Raw genomic sequence first — 24435 nt, forward strand, 5'->3', positions numbered from 1 at the left:
TTCGTTTTTCTGCCCTGACAGTGACACTGTTTACATAGCTAGCCCCGACACGAAGAAATATCCCCGCGTGTGTTACTCGCCTTTGGGGTACTTGCAAGTTGGGAACTTGTAGCGTATTAACGAGGTATAGGTATAAGTATTTTCGAACCGACCTAACTATAATTTTAAACTCATGCTTTATCTTTCCGTAAATGTTTTTCTGTTTATATTGAAGCGCTATTTTGTAGAAAAAGTAAAACGACAATTTGAAAACATTGGGCTAGTGCGTATTTGAATTAAGTGGTACATTTTTAAAGTAAGATTTTAAGCTTACACGGGCTTCATGTTATCTTATAAGTATGTAACTTTAATTTTGAGTGGCATTAACGCGAGACACTTCATTCGGATTTTGTCTGTCTGATTTAATTTCTTGTCTTTTAATGATTTATTCTTTAGTTTAATTATTTGTTATTTTATATTAATTCAAGTCTTGGAGAACTTTTACATCTCTAAGAATAATTTAATGATCGTGTTTTTTTAGATTACATTTTATCTCTGACACTTATAGACTTTTACATCTCTAAAGAATTTTAGTATTTGTAGGTTGTATTTTTTTAACATAGTTTTTTTTGTGTAATTCGACATTTAGACATCTCTAATAAGTATCTAATATTTCATTGATTCCATATTTGTAATTGTATTTTGTTATTTTTATTGTTTGTAAAAAAATTACATGTAAAAGTGCCCCTGTGGCCTATTTGCTGAATAAATGTTTGGTGTTTGAACGAATTAACTTACCGAATTATTAAAGTAAGAGAAGTAAGTAGAAGTAAGTAAGAGTAAAAAAAAAACAATAACCTATCGTATCTGTTTCATCATCATTAATTTTCGTTTTCATAAATCTCTGTTTCTATATCAGCAGGCGTATTATGGATGGCTTTACCCGTGTGATAAAATAAGTGTCACTTTTTAAATAAAAGAACTAAATTAAAAATATATATATGCTGTCTAAGGCTGTCACGCAGACAAATAACAACGATCATACCAGTACTGGGAATGTGGCCAAGGTGCTATTTGTTAACGCTTCGTAGCGAACGAAACGCAACGGTCACTATCGCAATAATATGAAAGAGTGATAGAGAGAGATGACTACACAACGCTACGGAGCGTTAACGATGGCACGTTGGCTAAGCACCCTAATATCTTTGACTAAAATGTTACACCGTACGGATGGACTGACGGACTTAAGAGCTATAGAAAAAGATCGATGTTTAAAAATAGGTCCATATAACTATGGACAAAACTTAAAATTGTTTTTTAAATTTTAATAGAAGGTTCAATCTTTTTGCCTATTGCACTTATCTGTCTTCGTTCACTAGTGCAGTTATGACCAAAATATTTTGCACATTTCTAGTACTCATTTCTGTCTCTCATAAAAAACACTCGTCAGCATTTCATTAACCTTAATATATTTTTGTTGCAGGAACTCAAAACTGCAAAAGAAAATACAAATAAAAAACACAGCAGGGACGCAAGGAACGTGCCATGGCAACATTATAGAAATCACTCCGGGTGAGGTTTCCGCTGCCGCTTATGACTGAACTGCCGGCAATGTCGGACCTCGAACCGTGACAGCGTAAAGCGGGTCCGGCCGCTTACCCCGCTCAGCCACAAATAGGTACATTTCCTCTCGAAAACCCCGCTCAAACAACTTTACAATTATTTTTACAAAACTTTTTACTTCACTCTAAAAGCAAAGTAACGTTTCCGGGAAACTTTGGAAGCTAAGATACATTCTTAGACTATTCTATCGGCTCCCTACAACTTATTGGAATAATATCCTATAAGAATATTTGTTGTTTTTAAAGTTGGCGTCGTTCACTAACATCATCTGATTACGCAAGTCTAATAAGAATGGTGAGCGTTGATACAGCGCCGCCTCGTGGCGAGTAGCACTTTCTAAGTTTGCACCCCACGAACTTCTGTTGGCGCTTGCTGCCACAGAGGGCGCTAGCAAGCTATTTATTCCAAGGGTCGCATAACTCAAGACTATTTACGTACAACTTAAGCAAGTACATTTTTATATTAATTTGTTTATTTTTATATTTGTACAATAAAATTATTTCAATTAAATATTGCATCGCTTATTATAATGCATATTTCGTAAGTGTACACAAGTAGGTATTTATTTCTTTACCCATATTACGGAACAATGGTGTTCCAGACATTTGGAAAGCGTGTGCGGAGCCAATGCCAAGTATTTTACTAAGTATTAGTCTTTAAATACATACTAATCGAAAATAAAGCACTGATTTTTCAGAGAAAGTATTGTCATCTTGTTTATAAACACAGATACTTGCCGACTTTTAAATATTGCGAAAGCTCTGAAAGCTTTATCTTAAAGTTTGCCAAGTGAAAGTTAGCGGGACGGGGAGTGAAAAATGCAAGCAACTTTACTGAAAGTGAGAGCGGACTTCTGGGGTGAACTTCTACTTAATGCGGACATCTATCTAAGGATTTGGAGTTGTAACTGATATATCTATTTATTTACATTGCGAATACGGTGCAATCACCTTTAATAATAATTATGGTGGCTAATTTTTCATATCATTTATTTTTCATTTACCGAACAAAAAAATGATTAATCTATCTAAAAATAATCATCATGTGCATTTAACTGACAAGATGTTTTAACCTGTTCAACAGTTTCTGTTATGTCAACAATTAATTAAATAAATATAAAAATAAAATAAAATAAAAATCATTTATTTTGTTAGTTACAATTATACTTATATTACTATGTTAGTACCTAAACTAAGATGTTGGGAGGTCCAGTGCCTAATTAATGCACTGTCCCATCTCCCTGCCACGACGGCCAGGAGACTGTGGCGGCTGTTGTCTTAAATGTTATAATCAACGAGGCATTTGATTTAACAATGTGAAGTGGCCAGTTAAGAGTTAGGTAAAAGAGGTTCTGTTTTTACGTATAGCAAACTTGTTTTCCAAATTAGTAAAAAAAAAAATTATGAAACATTATGATGTTTCATACTTAAACATACTCCAGGAGCGGAGCTCCAGCTGTAAAATATTGATATCTAAAGCCCGACCAGAAATACATACTCATTGTCAAGAGGGCGCTGTTACTCAGTTCAGTTTAGTATGAAAAATCTAGTTCCAATGAAATTCCGCAATATGGCGCGTGATCATCTATTACTACTGGTTAGGCTTTAATTTGTTAGCATCTTATATAACACGGCAAAGCACTTATACTTACATAAATATGTCACCAGCCCTAACGGCCCGAATATTAAAATCGTGTTAGATATTTAAGCAATTTTTCGTGTTAGATTTTAATGATGGTTTTTACTTCAGCAGACAAAATAAAAATAAAACAGCTTAATACGATTCTTAAGCTTGAAAATTGAGAAAAATCGAATTTAAGCTGTCGTGAGTCATACTAACACTAAGCTAATTATACGGTTTAAGTCACATATTTTAGTCACCCATGCGACATGTTTCGGAGAGCGTAGGTCTTTATTTTCTAGCACTAGCAGTGGATGAGTAGCCGTCCGCGATAACTGATGTATTTTTAAAATATTACCATAAAATGATTAAATACGGTGATTTTCTGATGGATTCATTTAAATATCTAAGAAATCACCATCACCAATAAGAAACTCAAAACTTATTTGAAACGGTGGTGAGTTCTTTGCGAAAAAGAAATACGAGTCATATTTTTTTTTTTACAGCAACGCAAGGCTAAAATTAAAGTTTTACTGTACATAATGTGATATTAAATTATTTAGATTATAACTGTATGTTGTTTGTACAAAACTAGTAAAACGGATCCAATTAGTTAATTTTTATGGCTGGGTCCTGGCAAGTCCTGCAAGTATGAAAAATCTATAGTTGAGTTTCACTACTGTAACTACGAAAAATAAAATGTGCCTTTGTTACTTACAGTTTGTATACTTGTTATATAATTGACTTAATACGGATAAAATGGTGCAAATTTTAATCAGTAAACTTGAAAAAAGTTTTCGTGTTGCATTTACGTACAATCTTATTTACTGAATATCAAATAAGGTTGTAAATACAATTCCTGTAAGCCTGGCCGAGCCAGCCTAGACTTATTTCCGGGTCTGATTCGTTTAGCTGCAGTTAAAATGGGCGGGCGGCGCGGCGGGCCATATCCGCCCGGTGGCGCGCAGATTGATCACGATTGATGTGTGTACAGATGATGTTCGTCAATATAGACGTGATGAATGTGCTCTTAGGAATATGGCTTCACGGGAAGCGTGCATCGGCCAGACCTTCAAGTTGTGCTTAACTTTTAGTAACTGGTCTAGTCAAACACACTTGAGAAAAAGGTCTGTTCTGTTGACAAAACAATAAAAACATTTTTTTTTCTTTCAGAGCGATTATTTCAAAAATATATTATTTTATCAAATAAAATGGTTGTTGGAGACCCGTATTCCTTTTGAAGACCCATTCAAAGATACCCCATACCATTGGGTTAAAGTAAAAAAAAAAAAACGATCACGGAACAAAGCCGTAGACGGACAGACATACGGACAAACTATTGACAAGGTTTCCTAGTGGACTACAGAACCCTAAAAGAGATGCAAAACGATTATTTGGGCAAATACTGATACGGCCCGATTTGAAGAATGATTAAGACACGCTTAACATCTTTAAAAGATCGATAACTGAACGACATGTCAAAATTGACGTTTATTTCGATGCCACCGTGATCCCAATAAGATCTACGTAGGATATTTCTAACGTCAAAGTGACATTAGTGGCCCGAATCGAGCTGTTTCTGTCACGTGTATACGACATACAAACGATATCTAAATGAGAACTTATCTAAACCAGAACTTATCGTTATCGTATCTCATTCTTCGAATCGGGCTGATAGTTTAGTTGCTGGCATCACAGATCTTGCTCAGGAATTGATATATTTTAGGGTTTCAGGAATCCTATGTATAAGATTACTTGGTATATATATGAGTGGTTACAAGTTGCGACTTCCTATTCGCTATTAGGTAGTAGTAGATAGCTTAACAAAAAGGGATATGTATCTATATGTAGACCAATTAGTCTGTCACAAATATTTTGGAATGCGAACTGTAGAAATATATCCCTATTTGGAAAAGTATTCCAGGGTGGCAGATTCTTCTGACACGTGGTTTCACCCACTACTATTGATGCTGACTGTACCTATATACATATTGTTTCTGTTTGGGTTTTTTCAACTACTAAAAAGTTAGAAAAGGCAACTATTTAACGACTGATATGATTACTATAATACCTAGCTATTGTACCGTTTTTCTTCCACACATCTAAATTCGTTTTCGGCATTCCCCTCAAATAATTGAAAGAAAACTCAATTAAATATTTATAATGTCGAATACGTACTGAAATGTCGTTAGATCGTCAGCCGGTAATGAGTATACGCCTTCTTTAACTCTCTTACCGAGTAGTGTTGGTAGGAGCTCGAGTCTCTCGAGTCTTAATTTAAAGAACTTGAGACGTTTTTATGCGACACTGCGCTTAAAAAACCTTCGAGTCTTTTAAGCCTCGAGTCGAATCCTTTATTGTCTCTTAAATAAAAACAACTTAAAATGACTCTCGCCTTCGGATAAAGACTACATCTTTTTTTAAATATGTTTTATCTAAATTATCACCAAGAAAAATAGTCGTTATTTCATAATGTGTAAGTACATACCCATGAATTTCGTATGGAAACAATTTTCATTTCATTTATTTACAATGTGTTAGAAAACTTTTGTCACATAAGAACTACATTTCTCTATAAAAGACTCAAGTCTTTACAAAAGACTCGGGTCTCAGTAAGAACTCAAGTTTCTGCTTAGTGACTAGAGTCTGGAAAACTGACTTGAGTCTTAAAGTAGAGGACTCAAAGGACTTCAGTCTTAACCAACACTATTCCCGACCCGTTATTTATTTGTAGGGTTCGTTTGCTTGAGTGAATTATCAGTATTAATTTCTTTGGTGTTATTTGGTGCTATATATTTGATCTTAAAAACCGGTTTTTAGTGAAAACGCGTTCTCCCTAGTTAAAACCAGATTTCTGTATCGCCTCAGTAAAAACGCATTTTCGCTGGTTAAAACTAGTTTTCCATACGGCCTCTCGGTGAGTCAGAAAGTAATTTTGAATAATTGGTAAAAACTTTCGCATTTTCACAAAAGATGGGTTTTACTGCAACATATAGGTACAATACATCTCGAATCGGTGAATAAACTGCCTAAATAATTCAATTTAAATTGTCGCGAGTCATACTAACATCTTACTATTAGGTAGGTTTGTTAAAAATAGGATTGTTATTGGTTATTGCTTATGATATTCCTATGCTATGGAAATTTATTTTATATTTATTATTTTTTATTGCCTATGTACATTAATTATGTACTTCATTAAATTTTATTTCAAAGTTTTAACATTTTTTGTTATTCAACACTGGATATCATGGCCTAAGTTTAAACAACCAACGACTTAAAATTGAGTGAAAGAGTGGGTTTATAACACGGTATACCTACTCACGTGAATAAAACATTAAATAGGTAGCTACATAAGTACTTTAACCTACCTACCAACTACATGGAACTAAATATTTGAGTATTAAAGCTTGTAATCTTACAGTTCTTAATAGCTTCAGTCGACAATGCACTGAACAAAGAGACCAAGAATTTAATGCCCTATTTATAAACCATTGTAACAGAACGTTATCAATGAGATAACTTTTGAGTGCCGTAATTAAAATATAGGTACCTATACCCATGAATATTAATTACTTTAGCAGCGTAAGCAGTGTAGCAGGTGATAATATGTGTGTTATTGTATAATGTTAAAAAAATTCAAGTTTCTTCTTTTCTTACTAAAAATTACAATAGAAATTTTCTTGTTTCTAGTTTTTCTTGTTAAGTAAGTAAACTTCAAATATGTATATTTATCTTTATGATTTATGTGTATTTATCTACCAGTAGTAAGTTTACCTTTACTGCATGTAATAAAAAAAATGTTTGTTCTGAACTTTAGTAGATGTCAGTAGAGTTGAATATCATATCTGCCGTATATTGCTTCGTATGTGATAAAGGGTTAATAATTTTCGAGCAAGAATAGTAATTACAATTTACAATCTACAATTTTTTTTTAATATTGTTATAATATAATATACATATTACATTATTGCAGAGGCCTGGAAAGGGCAATTCGTGGATGAGTTTCGATTTTGTCGAACTACTCGAAGCGGAGTCGTCAAAGAAGACGAATCCACGAATTGATGATTTTCCGAGGCATATATAAGGTGACTGTGGGCAAGACCGGCATACTTTATTTATTTTTTACATTGGAGTATTCTAGCTCCGTTAATTATTCACTTACGTGACCGCTTGTAATCACATACGATGAAGAATTTCATATATAATAATTAAGCTATAGTGACAGATCATTTTAATCATTAATTAAGCAAAAACAATAGTATTTTTAAAAATTCGGCGAGTAGACGGACTTCCCGTGTAGTTTAAGGTAAGTCCGTCTAGTAACGTTATCAGCCATACTATGGGTGCTTATGTGTTCGTATTAGAATCCTTACAAAGAATGAAACCAGACAATGAAAAGTGTACTCTAAACTTGTTAATATAGGGTTTAGATTCGAAATAAACACATTTTTTCTTATTAAAAGGTAAGTCCGGCATATACTACGTAAATGGGGTGGTAAACCTTTTTTGGAAAATAATTATACGTACTTATTTTTTTTCTTCTCAAATAAAATACCAATAGTCATTTTAAATTTACTCGTTGTTTTAAATTTACGGAGATCAAAGAGGGTTACATAAATAAGCTCATAGTAGTAGCAAGTTTAAATCAAATAGTGATTGGCAAATCAAACTCCATAACACAAGTAGGTACCCTACATACGTAAATTTTCAAGATAAGTAAGGCGAAGAACCCACGTCACATAGCGGCGTGGCACGCGCGGTACAGCGTTGGCGTGGCGCGTAACCTTGTATCACGGTGTAGGCAAATCGCCTAATTCACGATAAGTACAATAAATGTTCCGAAATAAAAATTAAGTATGGACTCGTATGGCTGCAGTGATTTTAATCTTCGGAACTATCAAGAAAATATGACTGTACAACCGTATTCTAAAATTCAAGAGGAGTAAAAAGGGTAATAATATGTGTCATAGGTATAATAATATAACATATGAAGGCGATGGTCATGGGTTCGAATCCCGGGAGGGGCATTTGCTTGTATAATCTACACAGATATTTGTTCCTTCAGTCATGTTTGTTTTTTATATATTTATCTATATGAGTTTCTATATGTCGTCGCCTAGCATCAATAGTAAAAGCTAAGCTATGCTTAGCTTGCGGCCAATATTTATTCATTTATTTACTTAATAGGTATTTTCTTATTTGTATTTTCGGTTACATAGTGCTGAGGATAAAGAACACATTTCTTTACTAGTTTCGAGATTAAAATTGTTAATAAATACAAAACACAAACATCATGCGCAATGTCGTAAAGATGCGTATCTGTAGTAACCTTATAAAATCGTAATAAATAATATTGAAGCCATTTAACAGTTGGTAACCTCTGATTCAAGGAAAGTCCGGCATATGACGGACTTGCCTTGTGCATAGTAGACGGACTTTCCAACTTAGCAAAATTTTAATGTGATGAATGATGGAACGTATAATTACAAAACTAAGCCAATATCTTATAATTTAAACACATAATAAAGATTGCCGGGTCTTTTATTACTTACGTAGTCGAGTTCTGGTGCAAAATCTTGTCACAAACTATTTTTAACAATTTTATTTGCAAAGACTGTCGCACTATCACTTCGAGTTCCATACACGTAATGACTTGTTTACGCGGATTGCTCTGAAGTTCGTTGTCACAGCGCCATCTGTTTTAGAGTGAGGGAACTAGCGCGAAAAACTGACTTATAAACTCGACGCCAAAGCGGCAAACGCTTTCTAATTCAAGAGTTATAATGTGTTGACGGACTTGCCTTGTAGACGGTCTTGCCCACAGTGACCTTAGTGCTTTTCTCCAAACATGCGAGGAAATAAGGTAAAATAATAATATTTTAAGCATCAACCAGCATTAAAATCGAACCTTCACATCAAAAACGTCAAAAAGATTTCCCTCTTAAATTATTATTCTGCCATTCAGTACCATTCAATTTTTTTTATACCACGACGTTGGCAAACAAGCATACGGCCCGCCTGATGGTAAGCAGTCACCAGGTGTTCACACTCACACTCCTGTGGTGGTGAGGTGTTTGTGTTTCAATATTCGTTCATTCAATATAATTGTGCAATATAAGCTGTATGTAAAGTATTTTATACGTATATGTCTACTTATCTCAATTATTACATCTTTAAGTTACACTAACTAATAAATCCCTAATAATATTGTAAATGCGAAAGTAACTCTTTCTGTCTCTTTGTTACCTCTTCACGCTTAAACCACTAAACCGATTTAGATGAAATTAGGTATGGAGATAGCTTGAGGTCCGGGGAAGGACACAGTATAGCTATTAACAATCATCATAAACATTTCACGCAGACAAAGTCGCTGCAGCTGCGAGTAGGTATATAACGAGCTGTTACTGTGTCCTGCCGCATTTTTTCTCGTCTCAATAAATTTTCTTTGTAGCGAGTAAGTAGTTGGTATCTCATTATTCCTGCTCTCTCGCGTGTAAGCGATCTGCTCACTTTCAAGTTATCTAGTCTGCTGCGAAATTCCCTAAAGTAATTCAATATTACATTGTAATATTTTACATATATACTAAACTGTCCTTTTTAGGGTTCCGTAGCCAAATGGCAAAAAACGGAACCCTTATAGATTCGTCATGTCCGTCTGTCTGTCCGATTCTGTCACAGCCACTTTTTTCCGAAACTATAAAAGCTATACTGTTCAAACTTGGTAAGTAGATGTATTCTATGAACCGCATTATGATGTTCACACAAAAATAGAAAAAAAACAATAAATTTTGGGGGTTCCCCATACTTAGAACTGAAACTCAAAAAATCTTTTTTCATCAAACTCATACGTGTGGAGTATCTATGGATAGGTCTTTAAAAATGATATTGAGGTTTCTAATATCATTTTTTTCTAAACTGAAAAGTTTGCGCGAGAGACACTTCCAAAGTGGTAAAAAGTGTGTCCCCCCCCCCGTAACTTCTAAAATAACAGAATGAAAAATCTAAAAAAAATATATGATATACATTGCCATGCAAACTTCCACCGAAAATTGGTTCGAACGAGATCTAGTAAGTAGTTTTTTTTTAATACGTCATAAAAATTTAAAAAAAAAATTTTTTTCATCAAACCCATACGTGTGGGGTATCTATGGATAGGTCTTCAAAAATGATATTTAGGTTTCTAATATCATTTTTTTCTAAACTGAATAGTTTGCGCGAGAGACACTTCCAAAGTGAAAAAATGTGTGTCCCCCCCCCTGTAACTTCTAAAATAACAGAATGAAAAATCTAAAAAAAATATATGATATACATTGCCATGCAAACTTCCACCGAAAATTGGTTCGAACGAGATCTAGTAAGTAGTTTTTTTTTAATACGTCATAAAAATTAAAAAAAAAAAAAATTTCATCAAACCCATACGTGTGGGGTATCTATGGATAGGTCTTCAAAAATGATATTTAGGTTTCTAACATCATTTTTTTCTAAACTGAATAGTTTGCGCGAGAGACAGTCCCAAAGTGGTAAAATGTGTGTCCAAAGTGGTAAAATGTTGAACAAGATCTAGCAAGTAGATTTTTTTTTAATACGTCTTAAATGGTACGGAACCCTTCATGCGCGAGTCCGACTCGCACTTGGCCGCTTTTTTGCTTATGTAATTAGTCAAAAAGTTGATCCCTCTACCTACGTGCTTACAAAATGTTAACGGTACATACAATAACGGTAACGGTATTTAGGGCCGTTTGAGACTAGCAGTATAATTTACCTTACGCGTATGCGCGTGTAAGCTCGTATAGACAAAATGCAGAGAAAAGTAACGCACGTGTTCTTAAAAACCAAATGTAATAAAAAAGCCTTTTAATTTAAGTTCAAGTTTACATTACATTAATATAAGTCAGATTGTTAAAGTCCAGCGTTTACATAATTTAAGTAGGCGTAAATTTGTTTTAATATAGATCATTATTAGTTCCGTCAATTTAAGTACATATTAATTAATTTATTATTATATAACAATGATTATATACCAGTAGTATACCCAACACACGATATAAACCTTATACCTTACCTTATTGAGTTTACTCTGGGGTTAGGTCGATTTGTTCAAGAGTGTCCCATAATATTTATTCATTTATATGCATTAGGAATTTACAGATCACAGTTAATTTGGTTTGTTCGAGTTGAAAGCTGATGCAGTGTATAATCTACATTTTTTTTTATTGGAGAAAGGTAAGCATTGGACCAATCACACCTGATGGTAAGTGCCAACTAGGATGGAACATGCTTACCTAAATGATGTCTGTATTCACTCGCGATTTTTAAAATATCCAGGTTATGGTGGACTGGGAATAGATTTGCAGGAAGTGAATTCCACTCGTAATACATTTGTTGTTTTGCAAAAAAAATATTTTTAACCAACTTAATAAAAAGGAGGACGTTATCAATTCGACTGTATTTTTTTATTTAGTATAAGTTCCAAGTTAGGCCCAATTTTATGAAATCCAGTTTTGATGATGGGAATTGAGCCTTGGTGCCGATTTCAATCAGTTGCTAGCGCATATATGTAAAGAGGTTATATTTCATTTTATTATTTTTAGTCGGTTTTTTTTTTTTTTTCCTTAAATAATATTGATGTTCTTTTTTCCTCATGATCATTGGTTTTTTCATAATTTTACTACTACGGAAAAAAACACAAATGAATAGTGGAACTTTTATCTTTTCACTATATCTGCTTATATATTGCAGCAAAAGGTTCAGCTTTTTACATCTATGTCCGAAAACAGTGAGCGCGAAGTAGGCGTCACATACATACGAGTAAAAATAGAAATAATGTATATTACGCAATGCCACCCCGTGAGGGTCAGCACAATAGGCTCGAGGGAGAGGGAAGATCGTTAATGAACGGACATTAGGTGACGTCATTGTCTCATAACATGGCGGTGTTATTGACATGCTTGTTTGAGTGTGGAACAAAAGAATAGGGAATACTTTTGACATGAAGACACTGGACTGTTGTAGATTTTGATATCTTTCATTAGGTATGATAATGTCTTATTTTAATAACACCTTCATCTTCTTGACTTCTGAGGACAAACCCGAAATCTGGTAACACCACACATTTATAAATTTTTATTTTCCTTGATATAGTTCATGTCCACGATGACTTTCAGATTAGTCAAATCTAACATTTAATGACATGACAATTCGAGTAGAGTCCCGCGTTTTCGTGAATGACACGATCTATGAAATTAGTGACGGAATGAACGTCATCATCGCGGTAGTAACGCAGCGGCGAACGTCACTCAAGCATATTGACAGACAGCGGCCACAACAAGAACGCCGCAACCAAATGCTAATGCTAAATCTGTAGTTTATGGAGGGTAGAGGTAAGGAGAACAATCTCTTATGGGAGAACTGTGGCTAAAGGTGACAGCTCTAAATAATAGCTCGAAATCTCTCCGGTGGCGCTAGGGTTGCACTAGGACCTGACACGAACTTGACGTTATTGACGGAGTGAACTGCGCGGTCAGTGTTTTTTTTTTATCAAAGTCATAGATTTGTTCGCGATGTGTCCTGGCGCTACCTATTTAAGGTTTTTTGATGGACAATTTTTATACACATAGATTGCTCTACTTACTTTGCTTGATTGCTATATTTCAGTTGACACAGAACGTCACATTAAAGTCAGCAACGATATAGTTCGTTTCATTTACGTTAACGTGTTGATTTGTTAAATCTGACCTTTAGTAACATGACTAGACCTTTACTTATCAATTGCCCAAAAAATGGATTTAGTAATATGTACTATAAAATAACAACACCAAATAAACACATCAACACCGCTCTGTATATTTATACAAATTACATATTTGTACAATAAATGACCCGCGCGGATGATTAATGTGCGGAAGGGTTGATGTACATACATACTTTTATTTCCATGATGAATGGCTATGATTCGTAATCGTTTACGTCCGAGTTGAGATTATGTTGTGTTTAACAAGGTTATTTTATTCGGAGAGATAATATTTGTAAACATCGATTCTGACGAGATTTTATGGTAAACTCTTTCAGAAAGTCGCTGCTCACCGCTACGGTAAAATGAAATGAATGACCGGTACCTGATATAATTAGGTATTACACAATATGGAGTATATTGTGTAATTATTATGTTATTATGTATTTTGTAAGTAGGTTCTGAAATACGAGGAACGCAAAAAATATGATGAAAATAACTAGGTAATCATGGAAGAAAATAATATTACAAATCAAAATTCATAAATTAGAATATAAAAAATATGAATCATGATTTTTTCGATAGAAAAATACATTTTATAGGTATAAATTTCTAAATTTTTTTCAGAATTAAATTCTTCAGTAAATGTATTAGTTTAGAGATCATTTTTAATGACAAAATATACGCTCCAGATTAATATTATCGCAATCAAACTATTTCTTAATCCTTTGCTACAAAAAATCTCTTACATTAGGTATAATCTTCAAGAAACTGTCACACCCACTTCGCACATAGTCCATACTACACAAGTTTGGATTAATTAACAAAAAGCCCGTCTCGTTCAGATTGCGGGGGCGAGAGGGGGAGAGATTAACGAGCGCCGCTGTCGCATGATTAATACGTACCCACGTGTGATTGCGGACTGAGATAGCTGTTGTTTATTAAGCTATGATTTTTTTACAGATTTTAGTTATTTTTCGGCAACATTGTAGTATTTATTGTAATTTTTCATGATTGCCTCGTATTCAATCCAATAAGGGAAAAGCATTATTAGCAAAGAACAGTTTTTTGAAATTGTGCGTATGGTAGTTAGTAATATTTCATTATAATTATTAATAACGAAAATATTTCTACATGTGTTTTGTATCTTTTTCCAAACTAACCTTAACTTGTCAGTGGTTTCATAATACCAATTATGCCACCTTTTGCATTGAGCTAACTTCGCAAATTAGGTAATTAATCATCATCATCTTCCTCGTCTTGTCCCGGCATTTTTTGCCACGGCTCATGGGAAACCTGGGGTCCGCTTGGCAACTAAACCCTAGAATCGGCGTAGGCACTAGTTTTTACGAAAGCGAGTGCCATCTGACTTTCTAACCCAGAACTAGACCTTATTGGGATGAGTCCGGTGTCCTCACGATGTTTTCCTTCACCGAAAAGCGACTGGTAAATATCAAATTATATTTGGTATACAAGCTCCGAAAAACTCATTCGCTCAAGTCACACGATCTTACAGCTAGGCCACCAGCGCTTCAAATTAGGTAATTTAAAAAATCCTACATATCTACTAAACTAGAAAGAAGCATCTTATAGTCTGGTGACAGTATGAAACGCCTCAGTTTAGCATTAAAGAAGTAAGTTAGTTGCAAAAAATAAAGCATTTTAATTTAAAAGATATTTCAGTACGATATTAAAATAACCAAATTTTAAAGTTATCCAAGTGCACTACTTAAAAGTAATTATACTCCCCGCAAATTGAAAACGCAAATGCAACTGCAAACACGCGTTTATTCCTGACTAAAGCCACGATTGCATTCCGTACACCCCCCACCCCCCGCTGGAATTTGGGCGGTCTGCATTCTGCTTGGTCATCCTTCGACTCATAATTCTAGGGCGACAGGAGCCCGTGTAATTGTTTTTTGGTTGAGTTCTTTGGAGTCTGGGTTTGGGGAAGTTGAGTAGGTATGTCAAATACTGGTTGCTGTGTCATTTGTGCACACTTATGGTACCTATTAAGTTATGTTCTTTGTCTCCCGACTTTACCTAAGCATAATTTATTAATTCATACGTCTATACAGAGTCCTTTGCTTTTGCGTCAGAAAATTAGCATTCCCAATTTTATCTCATTATTAGAATTTCGTAACAAAGTGAATGAGTATATAAAGAAATAAAGTATTTATTTATTTAAACTTTATTCCACTGTTGAAAAAAGGATAAACAAACTTAACGCCTTGAATTATACTACACGTTAATACGAGTCCAATAGGTCCTTATAAAATCTAATTAGAATATGTAACATGTTTTATGCCATTGAATTCCTATTAGATATTAGACATGAGGCAGTGAGTTAATGACTAGAAGTAGAAACTATTGAGTATCTAACCCTGAGAAAATCGTTACTTCCTCAAGAGCATGATGTATATTTGGTCACCTAGATCTGTAGTCGAATATAACGTGGAAAAATAAAATTGTAGAAATCGTATTTCCTACTGCGGTTTACTACTAAAACTGTACTACAATGGCCAAAGTTAAATGGTCATGCTCATGCTCATGACTATGCTCGGACGAAGCATGAAAATAACAAATACCTAACCGATCACCGCAGCCTTGAGCGAATTCGCTCGATGATGCCCGCACCAGCTTCGATAACTATGCAATATTAGTGAAAAAGTGGTTTTATGGTGCATTTTCCCATTTACCAGTCTTTTAATTACCCAAGCTGTCCGTGAAACTACGCCGCAATAAACGTACATAAGGCCTGAAAAGTAGTGCTCTATGCGCGGAATTTTGATGCGTACAGTTCCGTCTGGTCATTGCCGTTTTCACAATTTCACTCCTCCGCGCTTCTTCGATGATGTGGAGTAGGCTTTTGTTTTTTAAATTCTATTGCTGTTTAGGACAATGGAGGGATGGGACTATTACAATATTTTATTTTAGCCATTAGTGTGATGGACATATATGTTCCTAAATAATGCGGTTTTTTTCTATGTATCTATATATCATATATATATCGTTGTCTATCGTGGTCTGTCTCAAAATACAAGCCTTCTGAGCTTACTGAGAGGCTTAGCCGATTTGTGTCAGAATGTCCGTTAATATTTATTTATTTTATCCGTCTATATGTTTATTAATTATATATTAATTACATAAACACTTTATCATTGAGCTAGACGAAGCTGATGACGAAGATAGAATAAATCGGCCAAGAGCATATCGGGCCATGTTCAATGTAAGGTTCCGTAGTTTCCATTCTGTTAGAATGGGTCTTTTAACTAAGAAGAGACCTTTTGCAATAACTCAAAAAATGGCTGGACCGATCAGGTTCGCTATAGTTTTTATTGAAAATATTTATTAAGCTTTTGTTTTACGATTGATTTTTTTGGTTCAAAAGTTAGAGGCGGGGGGGGGGGGGGGGGGGGGCACAAATTATTTATCTCTCAGAGCGATTACTTCCTAAAAAATTACTTTATCAAAAAATGGTTGTTTAAGAGCTCCATATTCGTTTCAAAAAACCTTTCCAACGATACCCCACATTATTGGGTTAACGCATTAAAATTTTGTATGGCAGGTACCCTACAAAAAATTCTTGCAGTTTTTATTTTACCATCCTGTCATCATGCATAATTTATGCATCCATGCTAAATTGATCTAGCACTTTCTAGTACTAACGATCACGTAGCAAAGCCTCGGACGGACCGATAGACGGACATGGCGAAACTATAAGGGGGGTTCCTAATTGACTACGGAACTCTAAAAAGAGGTGACTTCGGAAAAACGATTTCGGGCTTATTTGAATACCTTTCAGAAATTACAAATTTCATTAATACTTACATTTTGTATTTTAAGAGTTTATAACACGGATTATTTCATGTAAGAAATTAATTTGTTCCAGATACTATAAAGTATATGGTATATGTATACCAATGGAGGTACGACAGAATTATTAGCTCGATGAAACTGAACTCACGCAGCCACCTGCAAAAACTAATAAACAATAGAAAAAAAGGTTCGTATCAATCAAACATGTTCGATAATAACGAGTAGGTAAGTACAGTATTATGCGCGCGAGTTCCAAGGAATTTGCAGCAAAGAGGCTGGCGGCAGCGGGTATGCGCCGACCCCGGGCACCAAGCATACACATGTGGAGCAAACATACAGGAGTATTCTAATTTTCATTTGTGAATATGAATTCGATCTGAATTAGATAATTATGGATCGGATCTGTCAATGTCAAAAGTGTCGTTTTTAGATGAAGTAATTTCACTTTGGACACTGACAGATCCGATCCATATCTAATCCAGCGGTGGCAGCATGGTTGCATTTCTGTCACTTTCGCACTTACTTACTTGTTAGAAATACAAGATCACATATTAATTGGTGACAGGCGATAAAAATGCGACCGTGCTTAGCCCGCTGATCGAATTTATATCCTATAATTAAAATTAGAATAAACCTTATATTTTTATGTTGATTATCTACTTGAAACTGGTGCGTTATCTCTCACTTCCCGAAATTATTTATCTACACATAGTATAAACCCTCTATGATGCATTAAAAAACCGCAAATTACGGACCGCATAAAGATAAATTGTTTTTTTTTTTACAACAACATATGTATCTGTGAAAATGTTAAATTTGCGATTGCGTAATAAAAACGTAGATATCGATTTAACATCGACGCTCAAATTTCGAACAACTCTGAAACATAAATGATGACGTTTTATTGAGTGTGTGATCAAATGACGCAATGGCGGTCGTACCATGCGGTTCATGTATACAATCATAGGGAGCTTTTATAATATGCGTGTTGATAAAGCAGTAGGTATATGTAAATGTTCATAATTGGGCATTAAAACACTCGTGTAATGTTTTTACTTTTTATGAAACTCGCTTTCAGCTCATTTAATCAACCCCCTCTAGTATTTGAATGCCTTTCATTATGTAACAGTCACATAAACTACTATCAGTAGAATACAATATTAATTTTTTTAAGCACAGTACGCGGTTATTTTAAAAGAGTCCGTTTCTATACGAAGCATCCAGAAATGCCCAGAATGTGGCTCTCACTTGATATTTTACGCGACTCGTTTTAAGGGGCTGTAACACGCTGCAAGAATAAATATCATGTGTAGTAATTACGTAAGTTTGCCTCTATTTCCATTTTCTAGCCTTAATGTGGTAATTTTGACTATAAACTTAACCCTTTATTACCATCTTGATTACAAACGTTGCATTATCAAAAGAATTATATGTAGTAGTAATTAGACCTATTTGTTGTTTTTAGTCAATTGATGGTGGGATTGATGGCTTATTAAATACACATGGTGTTGGAACGGATATAATGGCCAACACACATACCCACGATATACAGCGTCGTATCGTGAATACGACTTCGTATTCTAGGTATGTGTGTGGGCCCCGCGATACAACGCCGTGACGTTGTACGACACTGCAACGTGAGACGAAGTCGTATCGTGGGCATGTGTATTGGCCCTAAGGGCCATTACCGCAAAAAATCTTTCCTTACCTACCTCCCTATACATTATGTAAAGTCAATTGTAAAAAAGTTACTCATCTTATAAATAACTCTTATACCTACTGCTGACAAAACAAAAAAAAATTAACATACATAATATCAATCTTTGCTGTGCATTCCAACTACAAACACGGAAATAGAGTATAGGGTCTTTGACTATTAGTCAAATCAGTTTCCTTTTTCGAACTGTCAAAACGGTTTACTACTATGGAATTTATATGAAATACTAGCAAATGACGTCACGGTCAAGTCACCTACTCTTTACAGTTCTATACGAATTATAAAATAGAAATAGTGTCTAAAAATAATTGCTGTCTACGTTTCTATATTAATGCTGTGTTGCTTTGTTTCGTGCATGGTGTGAAATAATTTATTTTAAATACAGTCAAATACCCTATTGTAAATAGTGTAAATACCTGTAATCCTCAAAATCTTAGTTAATTGCATAAATATTAAGAACCTTAATTATAATATGAAACAGAATACCCAGACCCCGAATGAAATTATTAAATCTACCACATATTCCTAAGATATATGGCCCAACATTTTTGACAAAGTACAACATAAAGGGGCCGACGTTTGGCCAGACTAATTCCGCCGCACCGTACTAAATCACGGTACCTATTATGTGCTTATAGATGCCTCATCCGCACCCAAAACCCACTTCAGACAAATGTATAAATATTCTAAATATACGGAAATTTCCTAGTAGATACCGTCGCAAGAATCACTGTGCTAACTGACATCTAACTACAATCAAAATCATAATCTATAACTAGCATCTTATGGTTTAAATTGGTCTGAAAGGTATTGTAATATGGGCCGTTTTGTCGTGGACATCAAAAGTCCTCACAATCCTTTCTGTTAAACTATTCTCTGTGAATAATTGCCGCATGGACCTGAAGGGTTAGAGCCCATATTAATGTTGTTCCTACCCGTGCGGTTAGGGTCTAGCTAGTTAGAGCGGGACGGGGGTAGTCTGGGCTGGACAATAGCATTGTCGCACAAGCTCTTAACTGCGCTTATGTATTTTGAGAGTTGAACAGAGATGGAAGTATATTTTTGTACATTACGAGTATATGCTTTTTCTTTGAGAGCGCATTTGTGAGTATTTCTGGTTGTTAGTTCATGTAATAAAATAAAATACCAATCTTGTACCTATTTATAAAGAAAAAGGTATATTTTCTCTTAAGCGATAATGCAGCCAATTTTATTTTATCATTGCATGCGTGTGATAGTTTAACGTAAACCTTTGCCTGCTTTATATGGTTCAAATGTGCGAGAAATAAAGAGTAGAACAATGTTTTGTATGAAATGTGTGGACAAAATGTCCATACCATCCCATCATATTATTGTTCGAATGCATAACCATTGCTAAGCGAACATTAAAGTATATTTAATTTCCATCTACATGATATACTTTTTTTTACGTCTTAACTTAATACATTTATAACAAAATACAACGAACAATCTTAAGTAATAACTTTACAGACGTAGACCAATTAATGTTCCTAGAAACAAAGCAGCATGCGTCACGTCCGACAACTTACAATACTAAATATAGGACTTAGGTATTCAGACTTTGTCTTTAAAACAAGTTATTAGTTATGACAATTTAGGTATACTCACATAATAGAACGCTGTGCTATTGTTAGCAAGGTATCATGGAAAATTGGCAATATACTTGATGGGCCCGAACAACTATTTAGATACCAATAGATTCCTAAAAAGAATAATATTAAATAATGTATAAGTAGGCGAAAACCACTTAGTTTCTGACACATTTTTTTTTAATGAAGGAGGCATACGTATAAAGTCTCTAGGAAAATGAATGAAAGAATTAATGAATGTTATTTGCGGAATACGTTTTACATAGAGTTGTTAAAAATATAGTAAATACGAGTTCTCCATATTCTATACTTAAACAAAACAATCAAAACATTATCTGTATTTTTGGTGTATGGTTAATGATCCAACAAAATACAGAGAATTAGCCTGTTTAATTACAAGTTTTATCCAACAACATGCATAAGTTTATAGTGGGTATCTAAAACAAAAAAACATGCTTGCTAAAATTCTAAATGACATTTTTATTTTGTTAATAATATTCAGATATTCCTAAGTTACAAAAAATCACGTTTATGAACCCCTTTTACGAGATAAAACCGGTTTAGACCAGCCTCCCAGGACCACAGTGTGTTAACCTGTCAAAGGGCGGCCTTTTAAGAGATCATATAATGTAAGGTCGATCTGGTCAGTAGGGTCAGTTAGGGATGCTGTGACGTCATTGATTGGGTAGATTAAGGTCAAAGGAATTGTTAAATTAAATAAAGCTGGGTGAAGGGGTAAACAGAAGTAAAAGTTTCTAGTGCAGTTTGGTTAGTGGCTAAAATAAATATTAATATTATCTTTTGCAATTGAAGTCATATGAAAACCTCAAAAGAATGGTTAAAATACGTTTATGCGTCGTTTACTACGACAAAATAAACTAGAAAAAACGCAACGCATAATAACGTCACAATATGCTGCGTTAAGTAGCTTTGAATTCTTAGGGCCTATTTCACAATGTCCAAGTAAAGTCCTGAATAAGCTCCTTGCCACTTATCTGACGAATAAAGTCATCGTTGGCGTTTCATAATCTTCGAATAAGCTTAACTGGTAGATAAAGTGCTAAGTTTTGCAGGAAGTTTTATGTGACAGTTAATTTATTTGTTAATTAGCTATCTGTAGCCGCCGTGCAGGTCAGAATCTCGACGACTTAAATAAAACTTCGATTTATAATGAACCAAAGTATATTCTTCCAAAGGGTACTGGTTTACAAGGGTTCTTGTCAAAACGGTTCAATGTAGAAAAGTAGGTGTTGATATGGAGGATGATGAAAGAGTGATTTGCAATATTTGATTTGATCAGTACAAAAGGTTTAGATTTAAATGCTTCCAATTGGCCGCGATACAGATTATGTGGAGCGCTCCTATTGGTGCTTTTAAAAAGCCTCCGAATACTAGCCGTGCCTGACGGCTGCGTTTAGCTACTGCATTGATTTTTATATAATAATAAGTTGCATTCGCAACACTATCCAATACTTTACTTGGACATTGTGAAACAGGCCCTTAATTCAGTACTTATTTCATTTGTTTTTCTAACCGTTTATATAGGCAGTAAATTTAAATGGGTTGGCAGGTCAGATGGCATTCGCTTTCGTAAAAACTAGTGTCTACGCCAATTCCTAGGGTTAGTTGCCAAGCAGACCCCAGGCTCCCATGAGCCGTGACGAAAAGCCGGGATAAACGCGAGCAAGATAATAAACAATAATAATAATAAATGTTTGGGGATAATCTTACTCAAATCGACTTAGCCCCAAACTAAGCAAAGCTTGTACGGTCAGCTGCAGAGAAGAATTACCCCCCTGCATACAAAATTTCTATGCATAGGGTACCTTTTCTCTGCAGCTGACTGTACTATTGGTACTAGGCGACTATATACATACGTATATACTCGTATAAATATATACGTATATACATAGAAAACACCCATGACTCAGGAATAAATGTGACCCATAGGAATAAATGCCCTTACCGGGATTCGAACCCGGGACCATCGTCTTCATAGGCAGGCGGCCAGATTCGAAGAATGATTAAGACACGTTTAAGATCTTGGAAAGATCTTTAAAAGATCGATAACTAAACGATATGTCAAAATTGACGTTTATTTCGATTCCGATGTGATCCCAATAAGATCTATCTACGATATTTCTAACGTCAATGTGACATTGGGTGCCCGAATCGAGCTGCTTCTGTTATACTAAATATTAATTATACGACATACAAACGATATCTAAATGAGAACTTATCTAAACCAGAACTTATCGTTATCGTATTTCATTCTTCGAATCGGACCATTAGTCTACCCACTAGTCCAGACCGGTCATTATTAACAGACTGTAGGTACCTATCATTTATTAACAGTCAACAATAATTAATTTTGCTATCTCACTTTTAATATAGATAGCTCTTTGCAATATCAAACACACTCTAAACTTGCCTCAGTAACATTTAGCCACTATTAGATCTGATAAAGTCCATATAGTGCAGTCCATGTACGCCTTGATGCGCATTGAATATTCGACACCAAAGATATGTACATGCATTTGAACCGTATTCCATTGTAATACGGCGAATAATGTATACATATCTTTGACGTCGAGAGAACATTGTAAGAAACTTCCTAATTGCGTATACGGACTTCATTCGACGCTAGTTGCCAACTCTTCGCTCCAACTTGTTCGCAACTGTGTGTTTCTCTTCAAAATGCAACTTATTTGGCAGTAATAAAGTTTATATGACAAAGAACTGCATTCCACAAAATACTAAAGAATTTATTGTTTTAGTAAAATTCATTAGGTAAGTCTTGCTCATACTCCTCATTATACTTACGTATTTCTAAAACTTCGACCTAAAAAAGTTATTAAAAATACCGGATTAAATTGCATCAACGGAGATTTTTTTCATATTATGTAATGTACATATCCTATCCATTCTAAACTCTCAACAGTCAGGTTGACCAAAGCCATTCATGGTGACAGTGCATCTAACTCTATCCGGTTTCTCTTTGCTCTGCTTTTCTTATTATTATTATTAGTAACCTAGAGAAGATTCAACGACAAAATATTGATAGGTATATCGCTAAGTTCATAAAAAATAGGTATAGAGTCCGTGCGGAAAGAGAAGAGTCGTAGTCGTAGGTAGTCGTAGAATATATAAATTGGATCCCATACATTTCACGACTTCTTCCTTTCCGCACAGACTCTAACAAGGATGTTATGCAGGTACCTATATGAAAGTGCATCTTGTATTTATTATGTATAACTAACAGACTTCGGAAGATACATTTAGTATGTATTTGACTTAAGCTCTTACTCGGTCAAGCAAATCTTGTCAGTAGCAAAAGGCGGCAAAGGGGGAATCGCGGGTTAGCAACACTGTTTTCGAATAATTCCTAAATCGCGTGTCATCTGTGTTTTATCTGTGGAATGTGGATAGTGAATGGCAGCCATCATGTTTGTTTACATTTTGAATCGTTGCTATTTCAAGAGAAATTTCTGCTGTCACTATTAAATACCAATATATTAAATAAGCTTGTGCATTACAATCACTAACGTTGATCGTAAATATTTGTAAAATTTGAGGTTATGATAGTTACATATTTTGGTTCGATGTACATTGCTGCTTTTTTAAGTTCAATACCAACGCAATACTGCTTTTTGAGTGTTGCCCTACTTCACTTTGCTGTACATTGCTACTGACATACTTTGCTTGCCAGACTATACTTTCTAGTTCTAAATGGCCGGACTATTATCATCAGGTCATCCGATTCCGCCTGCTAAGCAGACCGAGGCATTAAATACAAAAAAGAAAATTGTAATCTACAGGTCGTAGCACTAAAATGTTTGAGCATTTTATAGCGTCGGGCAGAGCTAGAGACGGACTGGCGATGTTACCTATTATAATGGATTAATTTTAATTGTTTCTGTTGGTTGAAAAGTGGAAAGGGTGAAAAGTTTTACAACCGGTGTATTAGTCTCGAAATATCACGAGTAAAGTCTATCCTAACAAAAACATAAATGTGAAATAAGAGCCAAGTTTAATATTAAGAATATGTGTCATTGTTGAGTCGCCGACAAAAACATAAATGTGAAATGAGAGCCAAGTTCAGTATTAAGAATACGTATCGTTGATGAGTCGCCGACAAAAGAATTGCGATCTACATGGGTGCCAGGTTTTGTGCTGTGTAGAAAATCCTGAAATTATAAAGGATATAACTTGGCTAGTTTTTACCAATAAACCAAATTTTAGAAAAGTAACACAGACAATTATAATAGTCTATACGTACTAACTAGCCAAGATCTCAATTCTTTTGTCGGCAAGTCAACAACGATACGTATTCT

At 34.7% G+C, this 24435-nt stretch overlaps 1 long non-coding RNA gene across 1 annotated transcript in view; it reads left to right on the top strand.

Moving 5' to 3' along the window:
• The first annotated feature begins 816 nt into the window (after window positions 1-816).
• Window positions 817-24435, top strand: part of LOC133525842 (uncharacterized) — a 62823-nt gene continuing 39204 nt past the window's right edge. Inside the window, exons 1-2 of the long non-coding RNA XR_009800640.1 lie at window positions 817-1657; window positions 16848-16961. This is a non-coding gene — a long non-coding RNA (uncharacterized LOC133525842). The remainder of the gene's footprint in view (window positions 1658-16847; window positions 16962-24435) is intronic.

The sequence above is a fragment of the Cydia pomonella genome, chromosome 15 (assembly GCF_033807575.1).
Source record: "Cydia pomonella isolate Wapato2018A chromosome 15, ilCydPomo1, whole genome shotgun sequence".
NCBI classification, from domain to species: domain Eukaryota; kingdom Metazoa; phylum Arthropoda; class Insecta; order Lepidoptera; family Tortricidae; genus Cydia; species Cydia pomonella.